Source organism: Ursus maritimus, unplaced genomic scaffold (assembly GCF_017311325.1).
Source record: "Ursus maritimus isolate PB19 unplaced genomic scaffold, ASM1731132v1 scaffold_28, whole genome shotgun sequence".
Lineage (NCBI taxonomy): Eukaryota > Metazoa > Chordata > Mammalia > Carnivora > Ursidae > Ursus > Ursus maritimus.
This window is the reverse complement of record NW_024425341.1, coordinates 35,177,207-35,197,908: the sequence shown is the minus strand read 5'-3', so window position 1 is coordinate 35,197,908 and position 20,702 is coordinate 35,177,207. Positions and strand designations below refer to the sequence as shown.

At 44.0% G+C, this 20,702-nt stretch overlaps 1 pseudogene; it reads left to right on the top strand.

Annotated features, from left to right (window-relative positions):
• Positions 1 to 4,694: 4,694 nt before the first annotated feature.
• The window catches only part of LOC103681009, a 49,161-nt pseudogene continuing 33,153 nt past the window's right edge, over positions 4,695 to 20,702 (top strand).

Sequence of the window (20,702 nt, the reverse complement as noted above, 5' to 3'; positions counted from 1 at the left end):
CCTCCTGTTAAGGCTGCCATGAGCGAGGGGGTGGTCTTTCTGGGCTGTTGTTTCTTCATCTCTACCACGAACAAAACGTGATCTCCAACGATGTCATGATTCTAAGGTTTTAGGCATGAACTGGGTGCAAGACATGTTATTCCCATGGAAGCATTATTTACACCAAACAAAATAAAGTGCGATATATACATACAATGGAATGGCATTTGGCTCGAAAAGGAACAAACTACTTATACAGGTGGCAACACGGGTAGACCTTGAAAACAACGTCCTGCGGGAAATAAACCAGGCACCAAAGTACAAATGTTGTATGATTCCACCTAAATAAGGTACCTAGAATTGGCAAATGCACGGAGACAGAAAGTAGAACAAAGGTTACCAGGGACTGGGGGGAGGAGGGTGGAGCAAGTCAGTATTTAATGGATACAGAGTTCCAGCGTGGGCTGATGAAACCCTTCTGGACACACCGTAGTGAAGGTTGAGCAACTTGTGAATGTGCTTCTTGCCACTGGATTGTACACTTAAACATGGTTAAAATGCTAACTTGCATGGTATGCATATTGTACCACGATGAAAAATGTATATTTTTTTAAGTTGAATTCCCTTGAACTTTGACTCTGGAGCCCTCGCCTCTTACCACTCTGAGGAATGAGGTTGTGTGCTCTCACCTTCATGCAGTCACGAAAGGTGAGCTGGAAATGCCCTCAGCCTTCTCAGGGGTCCCAGGAGACAACCCTAAGCAGTAATCTCATCACCAGAGATTGTTGGACGTCCTCGAGGGATACCTGAAAGGAGCCTCCAGAATTTGGTGGCCCAACACCCTCCCTTTGCAAATGAGGAAAGAAGAAAAATAACTCAAGGAAGCATCTTCTGGGGAAATCCAGCTAGAGAACTTGAAGCTAAAAAGAAACCAAGCGTGGCATTTTCTCTTCTGGATAATAGTCTGTTTTCTCTATAAATCTCATTTTTACTTTGCTTGTCATTTTTGTGTTCATCTCTAGGTCAAGGACGCTATAGAACCCAGAACAGGTCTCTAGTAAGATGATTCTTCTGAGGCTCTAGTTTGAACCTCCTTCCCAGCATATTCTTCTCGGCAGCCACTGCCAGTTCATAGGAGTTGGCAGGAAAGATGAAATCTATTTGCCATGGTTGTTACAATGCACTTTATTGTGCTATGGTCGCAGGGGCACTGAACTTGAAGTCCAGTGACCTGAATTGAAACTAGACTCATGCAATGACCTAGGGCAGTCTGTAACCTCTCTGTTCTTGAATTTGCTTTATCTGTAAATAACACAGTCGGGAGGAGATAAACCCTAAAATGCTTCCCGGCTTCTGTGATTCTGTATTCTCTGATTATGTATTTATTTTTGTTTGTACTTTGAAAGTAAGGAAGTGACCTAAATACTTGAAATGATCACATCGATCACTTCTATTATGTGTTCCATGCCTATGTAAAATTATCGTCAGTGGGTGGATTGTGGTAGATGCGTGGTCTTGTCCGGTTCTCCATCCCAGAGTGAAGGACTTAACTCCTCCTCCCGCTGCTGGGCATTGCCTGCAGAGAGGTCCATTGTCAGCCCCTCTCAGGGAGTTGCTCTTGGCTGAAGAAAGCCACTTTGCCTGAAGCATACTGCCTTCCCAGGGGCAGCCCATATCCAGCAACTGATCCATCTCAGGGTATAAAAATCTAGTCCTCTACCCCAGCTCTGGATAACTCTGAGACGTTCTACCAGCTTTGGAGCTCCCTGTGGGTTGGCTGAGACCTTTGAGGAGACTCAATGATAATCCAGTTTCTCCCTCTGTCTAAACATGCTTCTTTGCCTTCCTGATTGTGAGCGCAACCCCCGTAGAAGTCCTACATGCTGACCTCTCCCAACCCTGTTCAGAGTCTGTGTCCCATGTAACAGTTCATCGTTCATTGAGCTCCCCCATTGACATGATGAGGTAGATACAATTATTAAGAACCTCGTGAAGGGAAATTTCCACACTCATCCTACTAGAAAATGATAGAGCCAGGGCTTAAACCCAGGCATTCCGCTGTATTTTCTCCCCTTGATTTCTCATTCATTTTTCAGATTCTATTCAAGTTTATTCAAGTGTACATTTAAAAATCATTGCTTGAGTGCATTCATATTTTCCAGGTATCTCATAGGTTTTCATGTTAGTCTGCAGAGGTGAATGCGAACTTTAAAATAGACCCCAATGAAATGACTTTCAAAATAAACCACCCCACATTTAGGAACCTAAGAGACAATGCAGCCGTCCTAAATCCAGCCCTTCCCAAATTCTTAGGAAGGTAGCCATGAAGAAAAAGGAATCCTGTTTGACATTCTACTGGTTGAGAGGGCTGAGGAAAGTAAATCCTCCAGTGCAGCCCCTGTGGGATTATGCAGACCAAAGAGGTTGCCCTGTGCACACCTAGATGATTCTCTGCGGTTCCTACCTCTGTTGGGGCAGTGGTCAAGTAGGGACTGTGAGCATTTCCAGGTGAGTCCCAATAGTCCACGAACCCTCTCTCCCACCAAGTCTGCCTGCACCAATGTCTGAGCCACTTCTGCAGACCATCAGCTATAGAGACTTTCTGTTCTGGGGTGGGAGGGAGCATAAACTTGGTTATCCCCGTAAAGCAGGGGAGCCCATCAGAGGTGGCTGTGTAGACCGTGTAGTGATAGTAGACAAGGGTTTTTAGGGAAACGACAGGCCTCACCCTGCCTCACTTGTCTTATTAGTCAAACGAGGGTAGCATTTGTTCTTCTCTCACACAAAGCAGTTGTGAAAAACAAATGTGATAAGAGCAGTAGCATTGCTTGGAGGTTACAAGTAAAGTTTCCGAAACACAATGTTACCCCCTCTGGAAACCTCCACAGATGATTCACGTCTTACCTCTGTCACTAAATGGCTTCACATTTTTCTTGTGAGAGATCTGGCTGTGGACATACTTGGGCTCAGTAGTTCTCTAACCCCTGACCCGAAGTCTCTGATTGGAGGTCAGTGGAACACATTCATCTTGCAAACAAAATGGATTTTTGTGGTTGTTTTTAAATTTTGAGTTAGCTGGCAATAAAAATCCAGATTTCCAGTTTTGTCCAAAATTTTAGAAGTTTGTCCAAAAATTTAGAAGTTCTGCTTCATTCTCATTCCAACAATAGGCTGGCGCAGAGCAGCGGCCGCCCCCTTAGATAGGGCACACAAACTCCCATCTGCCACAGTCCCCACCACGCCCTGTCGCCACCCTCTCTCGGAGGCCAGGTGTCCGTTGCAGTTTATCATCACACCTGCAAATCTATTCTGCTCCCTTAAATGGCCTGCCCCTCAAAGTCTTTGGAATCTGTCATCCCTTAGTCTCAAGAATACCAGATTAAAGTCCCGGCCAGTAGACCCAAAGACATCCTTTCTTAGGTGAAATGGACTTGTAATCCCGGTGCTCTTCTCTGTTCAGGTGCATTCAGAAACGGGAATTTATGAGCCTAAAGGGTTGATGAACTCTTTGCAGGTTTTACAACTCGGCTTTGAGACATCGTCAGATACACCTGAATTCACTGGTTGTTTCTGTTAGTTGGTAGTGCCCTAAAGCATTCTTTACAGCCATCCACTGGTGCTGTCTTAGGATAGTCTCTGGAGTCTTGCTCTGTTTCCTCATTCCTACTGCTTCTGCTCATAATCTCCCATCCTGTCCATGGAGCATACTCACTGGTCTTTTTGTCTCATCTCTTCTCCAGTTTATCTGCTTTACTGGACACCAAGTTAACCTTCCAAAAAAAACCCCAAATATCAGCTCTCTCCTCAACTTATAAACCCCTGCTGGTTCCTATTTCCTCAAGGATACATTTTGAGCTCCTTATGAAAGACCCTTCCCCATCTAACCCTAAACCACTGCTCTGTCCCCATCCTTACCACACGTGGGTTTCCTCCCTGTTCTCCACATACACCCTGGTCTGTCCCGGCAGGATGGTCTTCATATCCTCTGCTCCCTCAGCCTGAAATGCGCTGCCCACAGTCCTCAGGCCTTGGAATTTCAAAGACCAGTACATTTTTTTTTTAATGTGGGAAATGTGTGTGTGTGTTGTGTTGGGCCAAGTAAGAGAGACTATAACTTATAATAGTACCAGCTATTAGCACCTTGATTTCATAAGAGAAAGAAAAATGGCAGCACTCCCAAAGTAGAAAGGGCATCATCTCAAACCAAAGTTCCTTTAAATTAACTAAATCTAGCTTTTTGAAAGATATACTACCTTGCCCTTACTTTTCTCATTTCCCTTCAGACCAGTGAAAAATGAATCACCAGCATCTGTCCTGGGCTTGCTTTTGAGACTCACTTCCCCACCCATCTTTCTTTCTAGAAAATTCCTACCCATCCTTCGAGATAAAATGAATGCTGCTTCGTGAGTGGAGTCTTAACTGACTCCCGTGTCGGAGATGGTCTGTTTTCCCTTGTTTCTATCCTGTTGCAGTGTCATACACATGGACTTTCCATGGAAGTTTCTGGGCATACATGGTACCACAAGTTGCTAAAGCCCCTCAAAAGTCTTCTTAAACCTACTGTCTTCTCTTGGCTTTCCATTCCCCATGACAGTGGTGCTCCGTCTCTCTTTCTACGACTTCTCCTTCTGCCATTCTAGGTGCACTCGTCTCTCTCCATGACCCAAGACCGCGCTGGAAGAGTTCAGCAAACCGTGGCTCTATCTCTAGCGCAAATGAAAAACATGCCTCAAGCAGCCCCTCAACCCAGTTACCACCTATCCATCTACTTAAAGCCTTATAGCCCCAAGAAGACTGGTAAACTGAGATCCTCAGGGCAGAAAGAAATCATCCTTGCATTCTGTGCCTTATACACACCCACACACACATGCACACACATATGTACGATTTAAACAAATGAAACAATGAACAAATAAGTTCTGTAGCCAGGATTGACACAGTCTATGAGATGCCGCTGTTCAGTTCTTGGGGATATCCCTGGTACTTCTCCCATTTGATACATGTCTTGTTCCTTTAACCACGGTCTTCATCTTCTCTAGAATGAGGAAGAAAGCATTTTTAAGACATTAGGGCCACTTCCCTGGAACATGAGCATCTGGGAACCCAGGCATTACGAAAGATAAGATGCTGAAACGTGGATGAAAATCATGCTGTCTCTTAAGCCCACGTCAAAGGCAGGGTCTTTAACGGTGGAATGGAATGGACCCTCATGTACTTGCCAAATGGGCTTAACGTGCATGGGCTTATCTCACCTGCATTCATGGCTTATTCCTGTGAGCCCTCTGGCCAGCCTCCTGGCCCTGGCTGTGAGTCTAGTTTCAGAAGCCAGACAGGAGAGGCCTCATGTTGGCGTTGGCCCGGGGATCTGGGAAATCAACACAGTGACTGCATCCTGAAGTTCCTAGAAGCTGTTTACCGTTTAGCCAGGCCTGCTGTGGGCAATGGTCTTCTGGCAGCGACACTCACCAAGGAAGCCACAGCTCGGCTGACGAGCAGTGAAATTCTGGGAAGAAATCAGGCCCTCTTTGCTCTTCTCTCTTGCCAGTGATGGGCACTCTTAGTTCCCTGTGTTAAACCTGTTCCTTACCTGTGTGGGGACAAGTCACGCTTTGTGATACTGTGTGAATTAGACCACAGGGGAGCAGAGCATGTGTGGCATGTTGGAAGGTGTCTGTCCACTCAGTTAGTCCTTGTGTGTCTTACTGCTTATTAGGGATTCTTACAGGTTGTCCACAGAAGGCAGTCTCTTTGAGGTGCTTGAGAGAGGAAGTACACTTCCCCCCTTTAAGAATACTCTATTTCTCTCCTTGGGCTGTTTGTTCAAACCCACGTAGGGAGAGAAACATTACTTCATTTTCCCAAAGAAACGACAGGATAACCCACTGAGGAAAACGTAAAGGACAAATTGTGTCAGGCTGAGCCTATGAAGGCAGCGTTCAGGGGGCAGTGATTTGGGGGATGGAAATGGTGGGGGGTTGATGGAGACCTTCTTCCTTGTAGGTGAGTCTGGATTTGACCCGTCATATGCCTTATTGCCGTTACTATGTTCTGTTTTTGTTTGTTGGGATGGGTAAAGGACAGTGAGCAGAAGGATGTTTCATTTTTATCAAAATCACCTGGCTCAACGTTTAGTCACTCAAAACAGCAATAGCCTTTGGACAGCTTCTCTGAGGATAAGGCAGAGTGTAGTGATGGGAGACATGGGCCCAGTTTGGAGGGGTAGGTGTGTCCCTGGGCGCTCCCGGGTAGACTAGGTCATGAGGGGCCACGAGGAACACTGTCTTTCAGTAGAACCTTAGCACTCAGCTCTCTTACACTGTAATTCCCCCTTTTTTAAAAGATTTTTTTTAGTAGTGAAATATATATAACATAAAATGTACATTTTACTCCTTAAGTGTAATATTTAGTCGTGTTCAGTACATTCACAGTGTTGTACCACTGTCACCACCATCCATTTCCAGAACTGTTTCATCATCCCAAGCAGAAACTCTGTACCCATTGAACAATAACTCCCCACTCTCCCTTCCCTCACCCCCCGGGGACCTCTATTCTACCGTCTCTGTGAATTTGCCAATTTCAGGTACCTCATACAAGTGGAATCATATAGTATTTATAGTATTTGTCCTCTTATATCTGGTTTCTTTTACTTAGCATAATGTCTTCGGGGTGTATCCTTGGTGTAGCATGTGTCAGAACGCTCTTCCTTTTTAAGGCTCTATAATATTCCACTGTAGGGTTAGGCCACATTCTGTTTCTCCATTCATCCCTTGCAGGACACCTGGGCCGTTTCCACCTTTTGGCTATTCTGAATAATGCTGCCGTGAACATTGGTGGGCAAGTCACTGTAATTCCTTTTTACAGTTTCCCACACCTTGCAGTCTGGCGTGCTGCTTGGTGGAGGTGGAAAAGGTCAGGGCCCCAGGGGGAAGGAGGCTCATCCTAGCACCTCCTCCCAGGCTCTGGCAGGAGGGGACCACAGCCCAGACTCCTGCACAGCAACGTGGGCAGAGGTGGTGGCCCAGGATGGCAGAGGGACGTCCAGCAGGGACATTTGCAGGAGGGAAACTATGGTCAGATTTCCAACTACTTCTCTGCATAGAGAATGCAGCCCCCCAGGGAAGACGTGGTGGGGGAGGCGTGTCCATCTCACATGTTTGATAACTGTGTTTACAGTGTATGGTCTGGAAAGAGATGAACCAAAATGCCTCCAGTGATTATTCCGGAGGATGGAGTGGCAGGTGGTATTTACTTTCATGTCGGATAAAAACAGAACTATTTCTATTTTTAAGAAAATGATTGCCACGTTGATCATTCAGATAAAGAAATACCAAAATATTCTATTTTAGGGCTTGCATTCAAAATGCAGCCATTGCTAATGATCCGGTTCCACTGTCCCTTCTTTTAGCTCTGTCTAGCAAGAGCATTTTCGGCATCGGAGCTGTCACAGATTGTATTCAAGTTTTTCGATCCATTCATATCAGCTTTTACTGATCATGTCCTTAAAGATTTTTCGGTGGGATAGACAGAAATCTCATCATATAACATTGAATCCAAAAAGCAGACTATAAAACAGTATACCATAGAAACCCAATGACTTGAGATGTCTATCACACATATACACGTATACATGAAAGGGCTGTATAAAAATGGACTTTGCTTCTGGGCAATGGAGGGAGGAATGATTTTTTTCTTCTTTTCTAAATTTTTCATGAATTTTTAAGTTTACAGTAAGCATATATTGCAGAATCAGAAAAAAGCACCTTCTATGTGGGTGTAAAAGCTGAATGTACATATGTGTGTATCTGTATAAGATGTCCATGTACATAGTACATATATATTCTGTTTGCTCACGTGGTCTGTCCGGCACGAGCCCATCTGGCCAGAGAAAGTATCCAGTGTCACATTCTTACACTTGGCCTTGAGTGGTAGCTCATGTCAGGATCGTGGGGACCATGGACGAGCCGAAAAGGGCTTTCCCGCACCTCTGCTCTCTCAAGTATCCCATCTCTGTGCCTCCCTCTCCCACAAAAAGGAATATTTTTGTTGTTGCTGTTATTTCCTTATGTTGAAAGCAGTTCTCATTGGTAAGACTGGATCCCACTGCCTGGCCAAAAAAGGGAGCCCTTTTCAGACCTCTGCCCCTCTGGTTCTGTGGGCTGCAGAGATGGGGAGGAGGTTGTCACCACACAGTCTGGGAAGAGGACCTAACATTCTGTGTTGAGCTACTGATACTTTTGGATTAAAAAAAAAATCACATAGCAAAGAGGCTGACAAAGTGGCTCTTTTCTTCTCTTTGAACTCAATAGCAGTATGTTTTTTCTTTTTTAAAAATTTTAATTTCAGTATAGTCAACATACAGTGTTATATTAGTTTCAAGTGTACAATACAGTGATTCACCAATTCTGTGCATTACCCAGTGCTCCTTATGACGAGTGTACTCGGTCTCCTTCACCCATTTCACCCATCCCCCCACCCCCCTCCCCTCTGGTAGACATCAGTTTGTTCTCTGTAGTTAAGGGTTTTTTTGTTTGCCTCTTTTTGTTTGGTTGGTTTCTTAAATTCCGTATAGGAGAGAAATCATACGGTATTTGTCTTTCTCTGATTTATTTCATGTAGCATCATACCTTCTAGCTCCAGCCATGTTGCAAATGGCAAAATTTCATTCTTTTTTATGGCTGAGTAATATTCTATTGAACACACACACACACAGCCCCACACTTTTTTCCCATTCATTTATTGATAGACCCTTGTGTTGCTTCCATAATTTGGCTATTGTAAATAATACTGCAGTAAACATAGAGCTGCATGTATCTTTTTGAATTAGTGTTTTTGTATTCTTCGGATAAATACCCAGTAGTGGAATTACTGGATCATATGGTAATTCTATTTTTAAGTTTTTGAGGAAATACTCTACTATTTTCCATAGTGGTTGCACCAGTTTGCACTCCCACCAACAATGTGGAAGAGTTCTTTTTTCTCCACATCCTCACCAACACCTGTTGTTTTGTGTTTTTGGTTTTAGCCATTCTGACAGATGTGAGGTGATACCTTGTTATAGTTTTGATTTGCATTTCCCTGATGATGAGTAGTGTTGAGCATCTTTTCATGTTCATCTGCGTGTCTTCTTTGGAGAAATATCTGTTCATGTCTTCTGCCCATTTTGCAATTGGATTTTTTGGGGGGAGTGTTAAGTTGTATAAGTTCTTTATACATTTTGGATACTAACCCTTATCAGACATGTCATTTGTAAATATCTCCTCCCATTCAGTAAGTTGCCTTTTGTTTTGTTGATTGTTTCCTTTGCTGTACAGAAGCTTTTAATTTTGATGTGGTCCCAATAGTTTATTTTTGTTTCCCTTGCCTCAGAAGAACCTATCTAGAAAAAAGTTGTTATGGCTGATGTCAAAGAAGTTACTTCCTGTGCTCTCTTCTAGGATTTTTATCATTTCAGGTCTCACATTTAGGTCTTTAATCCATTTTGAGTTTATTTTAATGTATGGTGTAAGAAAGTGGTCCAGTTTCATTCTTTTGCATGTAGCTGTCCAGGTTTTCTCAACACCGTTTGTTGAAGAGACTGTCTTTTTCCCATTGCATATTCTTTCCTCCTTTGTTGAAGATTAATTGACCATATAATCATGGCTTTATTTCTGGGTTTTCTATTCTGTTCTGTTGATCTATGAGTCTATTTTTGATTAGTGTTTTGACTACTACAGTAGTGTATCTTAAAATCTGGGAATGTAATACCTCCAGTTTTATTCCTTTTCAAGATTGCTTTGGCTATTTGGGGTCTTTTGGGGTTCCACACAAATTTTAGTATTTGTAATAGTTCTGTGAAAACTTCTGTTGGTATTTTGATAGGGATTGCATTAAATCTGTACATTGCTTTGGGTAGTATGGACATTTTAATGATATTTGTTCTCCCAATCAATGAGCATAGAAAATCTTTCTCTTTGTGTCACCTTCAATTTCTTTCATCAACGTTTTATAGTTTTTTGGTTAAGTTTATTCCTTGATAGTTTTTTTTTTCGGTGCAGTTGTAAATGGGATTGTTCTCTTTTCTTTTCTTTTCTTTTCTTTTCTTTCTTTTCTTTCTTTTTTTTTTTTTTTAAAGATTTATCTATTTAGGGTTCCTGGGTGGCTCAGCTGGTTAAGCGTCTGCCTTCAGCTCAGGTCGTGATCTCAGCGTCCTGGGATCGAGTCCCACATCAGGCTCCTTGCTCAGTGGGGAGTCTGCTTCTCCCTCTGCTTGCTGCTACCCCTGCTTGTGTGAGCTCGCTTGCTCTCTCTCTCTCTGACAAATAAATAAGTGAAATCCTAAAAACAATATATTTCTCTATTTATGTTAGAGAGAGAGTGCATATGTGCTTGAGCAGAGGGGTGGGGCAGAGGGAGAGGGAGAACCTCAAGCAGACTCCCCACTGAGCATGGAGCCTGACATGGGGCTTGATCCCACAACCCTGAGATCATGACCTGGCCAAAATTAGGTTGGATGCTTAACCAATTGAGCCACCCAGGCACCCTGGGGATTCTTTTCTTAATTTCACTTTCTGCTGCTTCATTTTGGTGTATAGGAATGGAGTAGATTTCTGTACATTGATTTTGTATCCGTGACCTCACTGAATTCATTTATCATTTCTAGTAGGTTTTTGGTGGAGTCATTAGGGTTTTCTATATAGAGTATCATGTCATCTATAAATAGTGAAAGTTTTACTTCTTCATTGTCAATTTGGATGCCTTTTATTTCTTTTTCTTGTCTAAGGGCAGTACATTTTATTTTCACGTGTTTACTTTTGCATCTGTACTTCATTAGAAAAGGCTTTAGGGGCGCCTCGGTGGCACAGCGGTTAAGCGTCTGCCTTCGGCTCAGGGCGTGATCCCGGCGTTATGGGATCGAGCCCTACATCAGGCTCCTCTGCTATGAGCCTGCTTCTTCCTCTCCCACTCCCCCTGCTTGTGTTCCCTCTCTCGCTGGCTGTCTCTATCTCTGTCGAATAAATAAATAAAATCTTTGAAAAAAAAAAAAAGAAAAGGCTTTAAAGTGACATAACAGCATTTATAGTTTTTGGGTTTGGTTTCACTTGTTAAAATTTATAAATTTTGCCTTTCAAAAATTTACACATTAGTAAGATTAAAAAAAAGAAGAAGGAGGAGGAGGGAGAGGGGGAGGAGGAGGAGGAGAGAAATCAGAGAAAATGGAAACTAAAAGTAGAGGATGAGAGGACCAAAGAGAAAGTTCATGCCCAGAACACCTTTGGTGAGGTCCTGCCCAGTTATGAAGGTTGGGTGGGACACCCAGCCTGGAGTTCCCAAATGCTTGAAGAGAATCCCAAGCAGAAGACTCACCCTATAAGTGGTTCAGTGAGAGAACCATGAGGCAGTCTTGCTTTATGACTGTAACCATTTTAAAGCACTGTCAACAGATAGCTCAGACCATATGTTTGAATCACCTGCTGAAGGAAAGCTGCCCACGTACTAGACATTTATATTAAACATGGGTGTGTGTGTGTGTGTGTGTGTGTGTGTGTGTGTGTGTGTGTTACAGCCGTTAATCCACCCTAACTAATCCTCTTGAAGAGGGCACTCTGCAAGTTCCTTTGGAATTCTTTCTTTCTTTCTTTTCTTTCTTTTCTTTTCTTTTCTTTTCTTTTCTTTTCTTTTCTTTTCTTTTCTTTTCTTTCTTTCTTAAATCCTCCATCCCCAGAGAGCCTAGCATAAAGCCGTGCACCTAGTGAGCCTTCAGTAAATGCTGAGTGATTGATTTGGTCTAAAGGGATGAAATGGAGTCTTTGTGGTTTGTTTTCAGTAGCACCCAGTATACAATTCCGTGCTATCCAGTCACTTTTAATAAAGGCTCTTGTCCTTAAGGAACTTGAGGCCCACGTATTCCTAGAAAGTGGAGATCTAAGGGAAAGAAATAAAATTGGTATGTCCAAAAATGCATTTAGGATTTCACGGAGAGATACTCATCTCTTTAATCCTGGAGGTTATTGAATGTAATGAGGGCTTAAGCGGATCTGAAACAGGGCTATGAGCTGGGAGGAGGCTGGGGCGTGTTGGTCCACCTCTGTGGCAAAGCATGTGCCCTCCATTTCCTTGCCTTAAAATGAAGTCAGTAGTTCCCAAGTGAAATTCTATGAATTAAGGTGCATTGACTACCACTGGATTACAAACATATCTAGATGCCCCCCCATATGATTTTTATGCACAACCAGATTTGGGAACTATGGCACCAGGGAGTTAGGTGGCCTTAACCAGTGGGTCTTGTCTTCTATAACATGGAAACATAGTTTTCCTTTCTTGACCTCAGGTGGTAGAATTTGGAACTGGAAAGAGATGTAGGATTGAATAATCCATCTCTGGGTGGGGGGGGAGAAGAAAAATGCATGACAACAACCACAAAACACCTTTAGCTAGTCCAAAGATGAAATGGAAAAATAAACATGTTTTAAGACAACTGGGTAGAGGAAATATTTTCTTTGACAGGAGATGAGAGAATTCATCAAGTGTTATTAAACAAGGAAGTCAAAGTTCCAGTTGCAGGAACTTAATAAATATTTGTTGATTAACTGATTTATGTGCTTATTCAAGCAAAGAAGGAATTTTATTGCTGTTTTAAAGTAAGGATTTCTAATTGTCCATTCAGGATAAAAATATGCCTTGTGTTTCCCTGAGCAACCTTAACTATCTATTCCATTATTCAAACAAACACTCAAAAGGATTTAATGTATCCTTTGGCAACCAAAGATAGAACTCCCACTTAAGCTTCTTTCAAGCAGATATTAGTGGTTATTTAGTTATTTTAGTTATTGACAAATATTAGGTGATCCATGCTCTGTGTTTGACAAAGTGAGTTTGAATTCTGCCCCCACTCCCCACCCCAGGAATTTCGGGCAGCACTTACCCTTTTGGAGGTGGCTTCTTTCCTTGCCCCTGGGTGTTTACCCTGCTGCTGAGTGAAACTCAAAGGATTTGCAAAATAGAAAGGATCCCAGGTTCCTTCAAGAGTGCAGCCACCAGAAGAACTATTGATTCTGAAATTGAGCGATTTCCAGTGGTACAAAGAATTGGCATATTATAGTCATTAGACTATGTCTTCTATTCAACACATTCCAAATTGTTTTCTATTCAAAAATATTCAAAATGTATTTTTGTTCAGTGTATTCAAAATGTTCATTCTTCAAAAAGTATTCCCCAGTGAGCCAGTAGCCCCCTCTCCATCGGTTCTTCCCACCTTTATACTCAGGCCTTGGAGGGCACTTGAATGTTATTTGCTCTAAGTTGTCCTCATTGGAACCATGTTGGACATTACGTAAATTTTAAATAACGCTATGTAAAAGAGTCATAAGATATCACCGAATAGGCAACACTTAAAATAGTGCAAATTCCTCCACATTTGTGTGCTTTGTCCAGAATGGCATAACACAACCAGCGCACCAACTTAGTGAAATTTAAACCCCTTTTTGTCCTTTGTCGGGTGGCTGCTTACATTAGCAGTAAACAGAACCCCCCCCCCCCACGCCTTGGTCACTGTCATGGTGAGCCATGGTGGGAATGTGGGGCAGAGGCTGTTGTGAGTGATTTTGGTGACGATAGTGCCATTATTTTAACATGCATTGTTTAAATAGTTTGACATCTTTTCTATCCTTGATTGGAACATCTAAACTTATAAAGTAGCGGTGCGACAAATGTGCTATTGAAATGAGGTCAGATGCAGTAGATAAAGAAGGCCTGGCAGTGGCCATGGCCTTCAGTGCTGTTCATTTTGGGGAAAGACAGCAAAACAAAAGGGATGTTGCTAGGACTTTTTTAAAAAAGCATCATTAAAACAGAATTATGCCACTATCGTTACAGATTTGTATGCTCTGAGAACACATCTCCTGGCCCATTTTGTGATTTTAACTATAAGAAAATTATACTTGAATTAGGTGAGTCTCGCATGATGTAGTTCTTCAGGAATGCAGTTGTCTTGTGACTATCGTGTGGGCTCCCCCTCGATTGCAATCTCTTGAAGAGGAAGCAGAGACCATCTGTTATTTCTATATTCCACACTCCAACCACCTCATAACAATGACGATGGCGACATTGTTACAGAAGTTCAGTGTTTACAAAACAGTGGTCTCAACTCACCCTCCTGATGACCCTGGGAGGTGAGTTTCCTTATTTTCCCCATTTTACAGACGGGGCCCCCCAGAGGTGTAGAAAGATTCACTGATTTGCTCACCTCACTCCGCAAGGAGTGGCACAGAAGCAAGCTTCCAGATTGATCCTGGAACTGGGAACCTACAGGACACCTGAATGGACTTGCAACATTTCCTTCAACTCTGAATTGCTAGGTCAGATTCCTCCCTCTGTATATAGGTATGTTCTAGCAACAGGGAGGATGGAAACCTCTCTGTTAGTTCACAGGGTAAGGAAAGACCAAAGAAAGAGACAAAACGCTCCAGATTGGTAGGTGGCTGTTTTAATAAGCAAGGGAATTTCTTTACAAGGACCATCTTGGGCAGCCGTAGGAAAAGTAGATCTCCATACCTGACTACCCTATCTTAGAAGTTTATAGAGAGGCCTTAACTCGGTTCAGTCCAAAATATCATCCAGATGGTCTCAACAGCACATCAAGGCTATGTTCTTGGGGAAATTGCTAGCATGGGGAAGTCAAGCAGAACATGCCAGGGGAGGGGGTGAGGAGCCTCTGATTGCTTGAGTTCAGCTTATGGGTCAACCAGTGGTCACATCCTTTCTGTGACCTCCTCCAACACTGTCGCTATGTCCCGTCTGCATTATCTGTGACTGTGGCCCTGTATCTGTTTCCTTGGGGATTTACTTAGTTAAGAAAGCAGTTTCATCTGGGGTTGGCTGGTGATCAAGAAGTTTCCCTTGTGTGCATGGAAGTGTCCAGTGCATGGAAATGAGTCTCTGTGGAGATGGTAAGGAGAGAAAGATTACAAGCCATGTCAGAGCAGAACTGTCATAGCTATGGGTCCCAGCGAGAACAGCAGAAAAAGTCAGTACTCTTTCTCATCCTAACCAATCATGAGATCTTGGACAGGCCTTTAACCTCCCTGGGCCTTAATTTCCTTATTTGCAAAATAAGGGTAACACTTATTTCAACTACCTTATAAGATTGTTGTGAAGGATGGGAATGTTTTCTTTCTAGAGCATGCCGTGGAAGGCAGAACAGACTCAGGACTTAATGGGAGCACACAGGCAGGAAGCCTTCGCCACCCTGCCAACACCTCCACCCATCCAGTCTTCCACAAGCTCCTTGGTGTGCATGGGCAGGATTTTGTTGTTTATTTTGAAAAAAAGTGAACTCAGCGCTTTGGATTCAGAGAACAAATAACAAATGTGATAGCTGGTTAAAGAAACTGAAATACATATTGATAAACAAACATACTTTATTAGTTTTTACAGGTAGGAAATTATGTCTCCTTCTAGTCTATAAAATCTATAAAATTATCTAGGTATAAGGAGTGAAATCAATTCAAAAGAATTTATTTCGGGGATGTCCAGAATTAGTAATTGAGATGCATTCATGAGGAATCACCTCTTCTTGCCCTGAAATGTACAGAGGGTAGAGTTGGGTAGGGGACTTGTCCTGCCCTGGGGAAGGAACTGGACAAAAGTCAAAGCACCCCTTATCCTCTCCCCAGGCCACCCCCAGGCAGTACCTTGTCCTTTTGTGTCAGCCCCTCTTCCACAGTGTCTCTAGTGTGCATGGAACTTCATGAGTCAATAAAATTGGGGCAATGGTTATACACAGTGGGATTTGCACGAGGGAAGGAGAGCAATAAGTTTTATCTTGTGGCCAGTTGTTTCAGGCTGCCTGGAGTGCCATGTTGGAAATGAGTCTCAAGCAAGACCTGGTCTGGGGCAGAGAATCATGAGCACCCACTCCGCATAGCTGCATCCCTTCTCTCGGGCCTCGAACTCCCTTGAGATGGTCCTGGCTGGCAGTCTATGGCAACAAAGCTTCTCTGTTTTGTTCTAGACACACTAGAATTGCAAGCATATATAGACCACTCTCAGAGAGAGACAGAGACAGAGGTTTATTATAGGAATTGACCTATGTGGTTATGGAAATGGAAGCGTTGGCCTGAGAATTGGGGGCCATTTGTGTAAATCTTGGTCTGAGTCCAAAGGCCCAAGAACCAGGAGTACCAGTGTCTGAGAGCAGAAGACGGGTGTCCCAGCTCAATGAGAGAGAGAGAGAGAGAGAGCGCCTATTTGCCCTTCCTCTACCTTTTTGTTCTATGAGCGCCCTCAACAGATTGGATGATGCCCATTACTGAGGGCAATCTTCTTTACTCAGTCCACCTAGCCAAATGCTAATGTCCTCTGAAGTCACACTTGTAGACACACCCAGAAGCCTGCCGTCTAGGCTTTCCTAAGCCTAGTCAAGTTGACATATAAAGTTAACGATCACAGCGTGCGAGTTTGTTTATTGAGTACAGTGGCCTTCTATCTTCTTCATTGTATAAATTGTGTAAATGTGGAGGTCACAAAATCCTCAAATTGCAGATGATCTAGTAAAGTTCTAGACACCCCTCTCCCCACCACACACACATTTAGCACCTTTAGTACTCACCATTCTGAGGTTAAGAGAGAAGGCCCAGGGAGATCACTTGACTTGCCTGGGGCCACCGAGCTAAGTAGTAGAAGGGCCAGACCAGAACCATTTCTGCGTACTGCTCTGTCTTGGGATGTGGCTTGCATGACCCGGTTCCTTCTCAGATGGGACAGACCACAAGGATCAGAACATGGGACTAAGCGTGCCTACCAGAATGAGACCGAGACCTGGAGAACACTTTGAGAGAGTTTTGCTAAGAGCAGGTACAGTCTGGTAAACAGTGAGGTCTCTGAAGGTTGTGGCTGCAGAATGAGGTGTATAACCAATAGCCGTTGGAACCCAAGGACAAGCTGGGAGCAGGTGATGTTGGGAGATCTTGCAGGCAGGTGGTGTTTGGTGCCCTGGTGGCAGGGAGCAGGTCCCAGGTATGGGCCATTTTCTAGGAACCAGTGTCCTATCTCTGGGAGGGTTTCTGGCACTAGGAACTCAGAAACTCAGTCCCACAGGGACTGAAGTGATTGACAAGAGACAAACATGGATATTCAAGCTTAAGAAATAGGATGGGCGGGGCGCCTGGGTGGCTTAGTCATTAAGCGTCTGCCTTCAGCTCAGGTCATGATCACAGGGTCCTGGGATTGAGCCCCTCATTGGGTTCCCTGCTCAGTGGGAAGCCTGCTTCTCCCTCTCCCACTCTCCCTGCTTGTGTTCCCTCTCTTGCTGCCTTTCTCTCTGTCAAATAAACAACTAAAATCTTAAAAAAAAAAAAAAAAAAAAAGAAAGAAAGAAAGAAAGAAAAGAAATAGGACAGGAACCCAAAGATCAGGTGAAAGATGGGGTTCATTTTGGGGAGGAAAGCAAGCACATACAAGGCAGGGGCCAGAAAAGGGTGTCAGTGTTGGGCTACACCCACAGGGCTGTGGACAGGGCTGGCTCCAGAGGCCAGACTGAAGTTGAGCCTACAGATTTGGGGTGTTTAAAGAGGGTGGTACAGGGACAAAGGTGAGGATTGCTAACAAGGCAGAATGTTGCCCTGACTTTGAGCCCAGTGCTCTTTTCTATTAAATATTTATCTGTTAGCAATTCTGAAGAGCTGGAAACTGTTCACCCTTGTACCTAAAAGCCACAAATCAAAGAAAGGGTAAAGAGATGAGCTTTAGACTTGGCCCTGCTAGGTTGGGAAGAGCAGTTGTATTTACCCAGATTTGGTGATTTTATATTGGATAGCTCAAGCAAAGGACGCTCATCGCCCTCACATGATTCTTCCATGGCCAAGCTTCAAGTTCTGCACAAATCATAGAAAAATAGGCACTTAAAAAATGTAGCATGTCATCCCCTTAAAAAGTCAAGCAGGGCATAAAATGTAGGGGTTTAATCAGATAATTGTCACTGTGCAGGAGGAGGGGAATTGAGACCCATATCAGAGGTAGGATAGACGAGGGGGAAGAAAACTGGCCTTGGGATCAGAAGACCTGGGTTCTGAGCATGACTCTGTCCTTGTAATTACTCCAAGCAATGCCCTCATCTATGACCTGGGGCCAAAACCCCAGAAAGGGGTAAGGATTAAATGGAATCATGCCTTTGCAATTGCATTGAAGGACGGTGCAGAGAATTATTCCCCTATAATTTAAGTCCACAATCCCTTCCTTCTTTCTCAGCTCTTTAGACAGTCTTAACTGAGTTGAGCAGAGTACTCCACTTGATTTGGCCTGTGTAGACTGGGCCTTGTGACTGATTTTGCTGTTCCAGAGACTTCGCCTATGTCCAATCACACTTGCCCTCTCAGAGCACTAGAGAAAGGCTAAAATTCCTCTCACTATCTCTGCACCGAAAATTATTGGGATCAAGTCATATCAAACTAGGAGTGAGGGAAGTTGTTGAGATCCAAGAGAAGAGAATGAATGACATTCACATGGAATCCCCATAACTCCTTTGTGATTCCCCCATACAGACTCTCTCTCACCCTTAGTTCTCCTGCGGACACATCCACTGCCCACCCTTGTGGGGCAGGTAGCTCAAGCTGGACTCTCTTCTGAGAGTTGTCAGGACATTGCCCTCTGCAATTGGCCAAAGCCAACTGGCAAGGAACTGACCATACTAAGCACTGGCGTGGTCCAGCACAGGAATCAGAGAAGGTCTCAGTGGGCCCTTTCAGAGAAGATAACATTTATTTCCTGGGCAGTTCTGTATGTCTGGCACTGTGCTATCTGCTTTACATATGTATTTATTCTCAGAAAAACCTTGAAGGAAGGGTATGTTATTACAGAAGTGCGTAAGAGGGGGATGGTAGAAGCTAAGTGGTTTGGTTAATGTTGCCAGCTAGCAGGTAGCAGAGCAGAATTCAAGCCCAGGTCGTCTTGAGAGCAAAGCCCATGCTGTTTATATGACACCACACAGCCTCCTTCTCAGAGAAGTGCTAATGAACTTGGCTCAGGGGGTAGGGCCATGTGCTGGAGCAGAAGAATCAAAGCCCGTTAGATGAAAGCCAAGAGTCCAATACTGACAACTTAGACCCTCCCTTCCCTCTTCTTGTCCCTCTCCTCCTCCTTGTTCCTTTACCAGTCTGGGAGACCCCTAGTTCGGGGGAGCTTGGGCTGGGTCCGGAGGTGTATCCAGAGAGTGAGCTCAGCTCCGTAGACCAAACAAATGAACCAGAGTTGTGAATACAATCCCACAAGGAGTCGCTGGATGTGCACCAAGCACTCAGCCGGACAGCTTGCATCTTCATTAGGGAGCAGGATATTCACCCCACCTTGTTAAATGACAATCAGGGCTATATGTGACCGGAGGTCAGAAGGAGGGCTCCAGACAGCAGGGGCTCCGTCTGTGGTTGAGATCAGAGGAGGCAGTGCGGATGAAGGAAAGGCTCCCACTAGGCGCAGGGACCCCATCCAACTTCACCTTATGCACTGTCTGGCTCAGAATGAATGTTCGTTGAATGACAGCTGATAACTGAAGGGTGGTTTGAATTCAGATAGGAAGAAGTGAGTTGAGGTGACTGTTTGGGAAAGAGGGAAAATACCAAAGAACTCTTAGAGGCAGGAGTAAGTGGGAGGAGGGGAGGCAAACACTGGGGTTCATTTGGGGAAAGGAGCTGGGACACCATTGGTAGCTGTGTTACACTGACAGACGCCAGGCTATGAGCACCTAAAAGGTGTGTTCTGTGCCTGCAGGCCTGTCCCACAAGCAGGCACTCTGGCATCTCCGCTTGGGTGTCTAACAAGCAGCTCAAACTGAACTTGTTACCTTGTAGTTGACAGGCAGTCTATCCTTCCATTTTCTCATGACCCCAATCTTGGAGCCATTCTTTACCCTTCCCTTTCTCTCACCAACTACACCCAACACAGGAGGAAGGAAGATTGGCTCTACCTCCACACTCAGTCTAGATTCTAGAACGCAAGCTCTTTTACTGCTCATCTTCCATTGTTCTGTGGCGTTCTCAGAGATCTAGACATCCGTGGAAGGCGGAGGGGGGCGGGGCATGTGATTCTTTGGTGACCAGGGATATGTTTTCAAAATAACTATTCATTTTCAGAGCCCAATTAAAAGCTTTGTATGTTCCCCTTAGCGGGCTTTTCCTCAGCATTTATTTCTAGCCTGGGCTGATGTCATTGATAAAATGAATGCAGAGATGAGTCAGTGGTTGAGTACGGTGACAGGCCCTCAGTGAGAACTACTAAATTAAGCTAGCAGTCGCCTCTTAAGTTCAATGTAAAAACAGAGGTGGGGGGAAAAAATATCACAGAAAGGAAGAGGCCCAGAGGAAGATAATTTTTGGTCTGTCTTAGAGAACAGATTTGTGCCGAGGGGCCCAAAATAATACATAATTGGCAGGATTCTTGTCAACTCTGCTACTTTTGTCCCAGCAGAATTACATGTCAGTTGTGTAAACTGCTATAAATAATTATTGGTTTTGCAAAAATTATATCCAGACAAAAAAGCTGGTGTCCTGTGGGAGCTACGTCTCAGAAATATCCGGATTTGGACACTGGATTAACAGCCTCCAAAACCTGCACCACAGTCTGCAATCACTGAAGTGTTGCAACAGCACAAATGCAGGCACCCCCTCCTTCCCCCCAAAATGTGTGTGGTAGGGGAGCTGCATGAGTCTCGACAAGACACAGCTGTGTTTAAGCTGGAAATGGCAGTCTTATGAAGC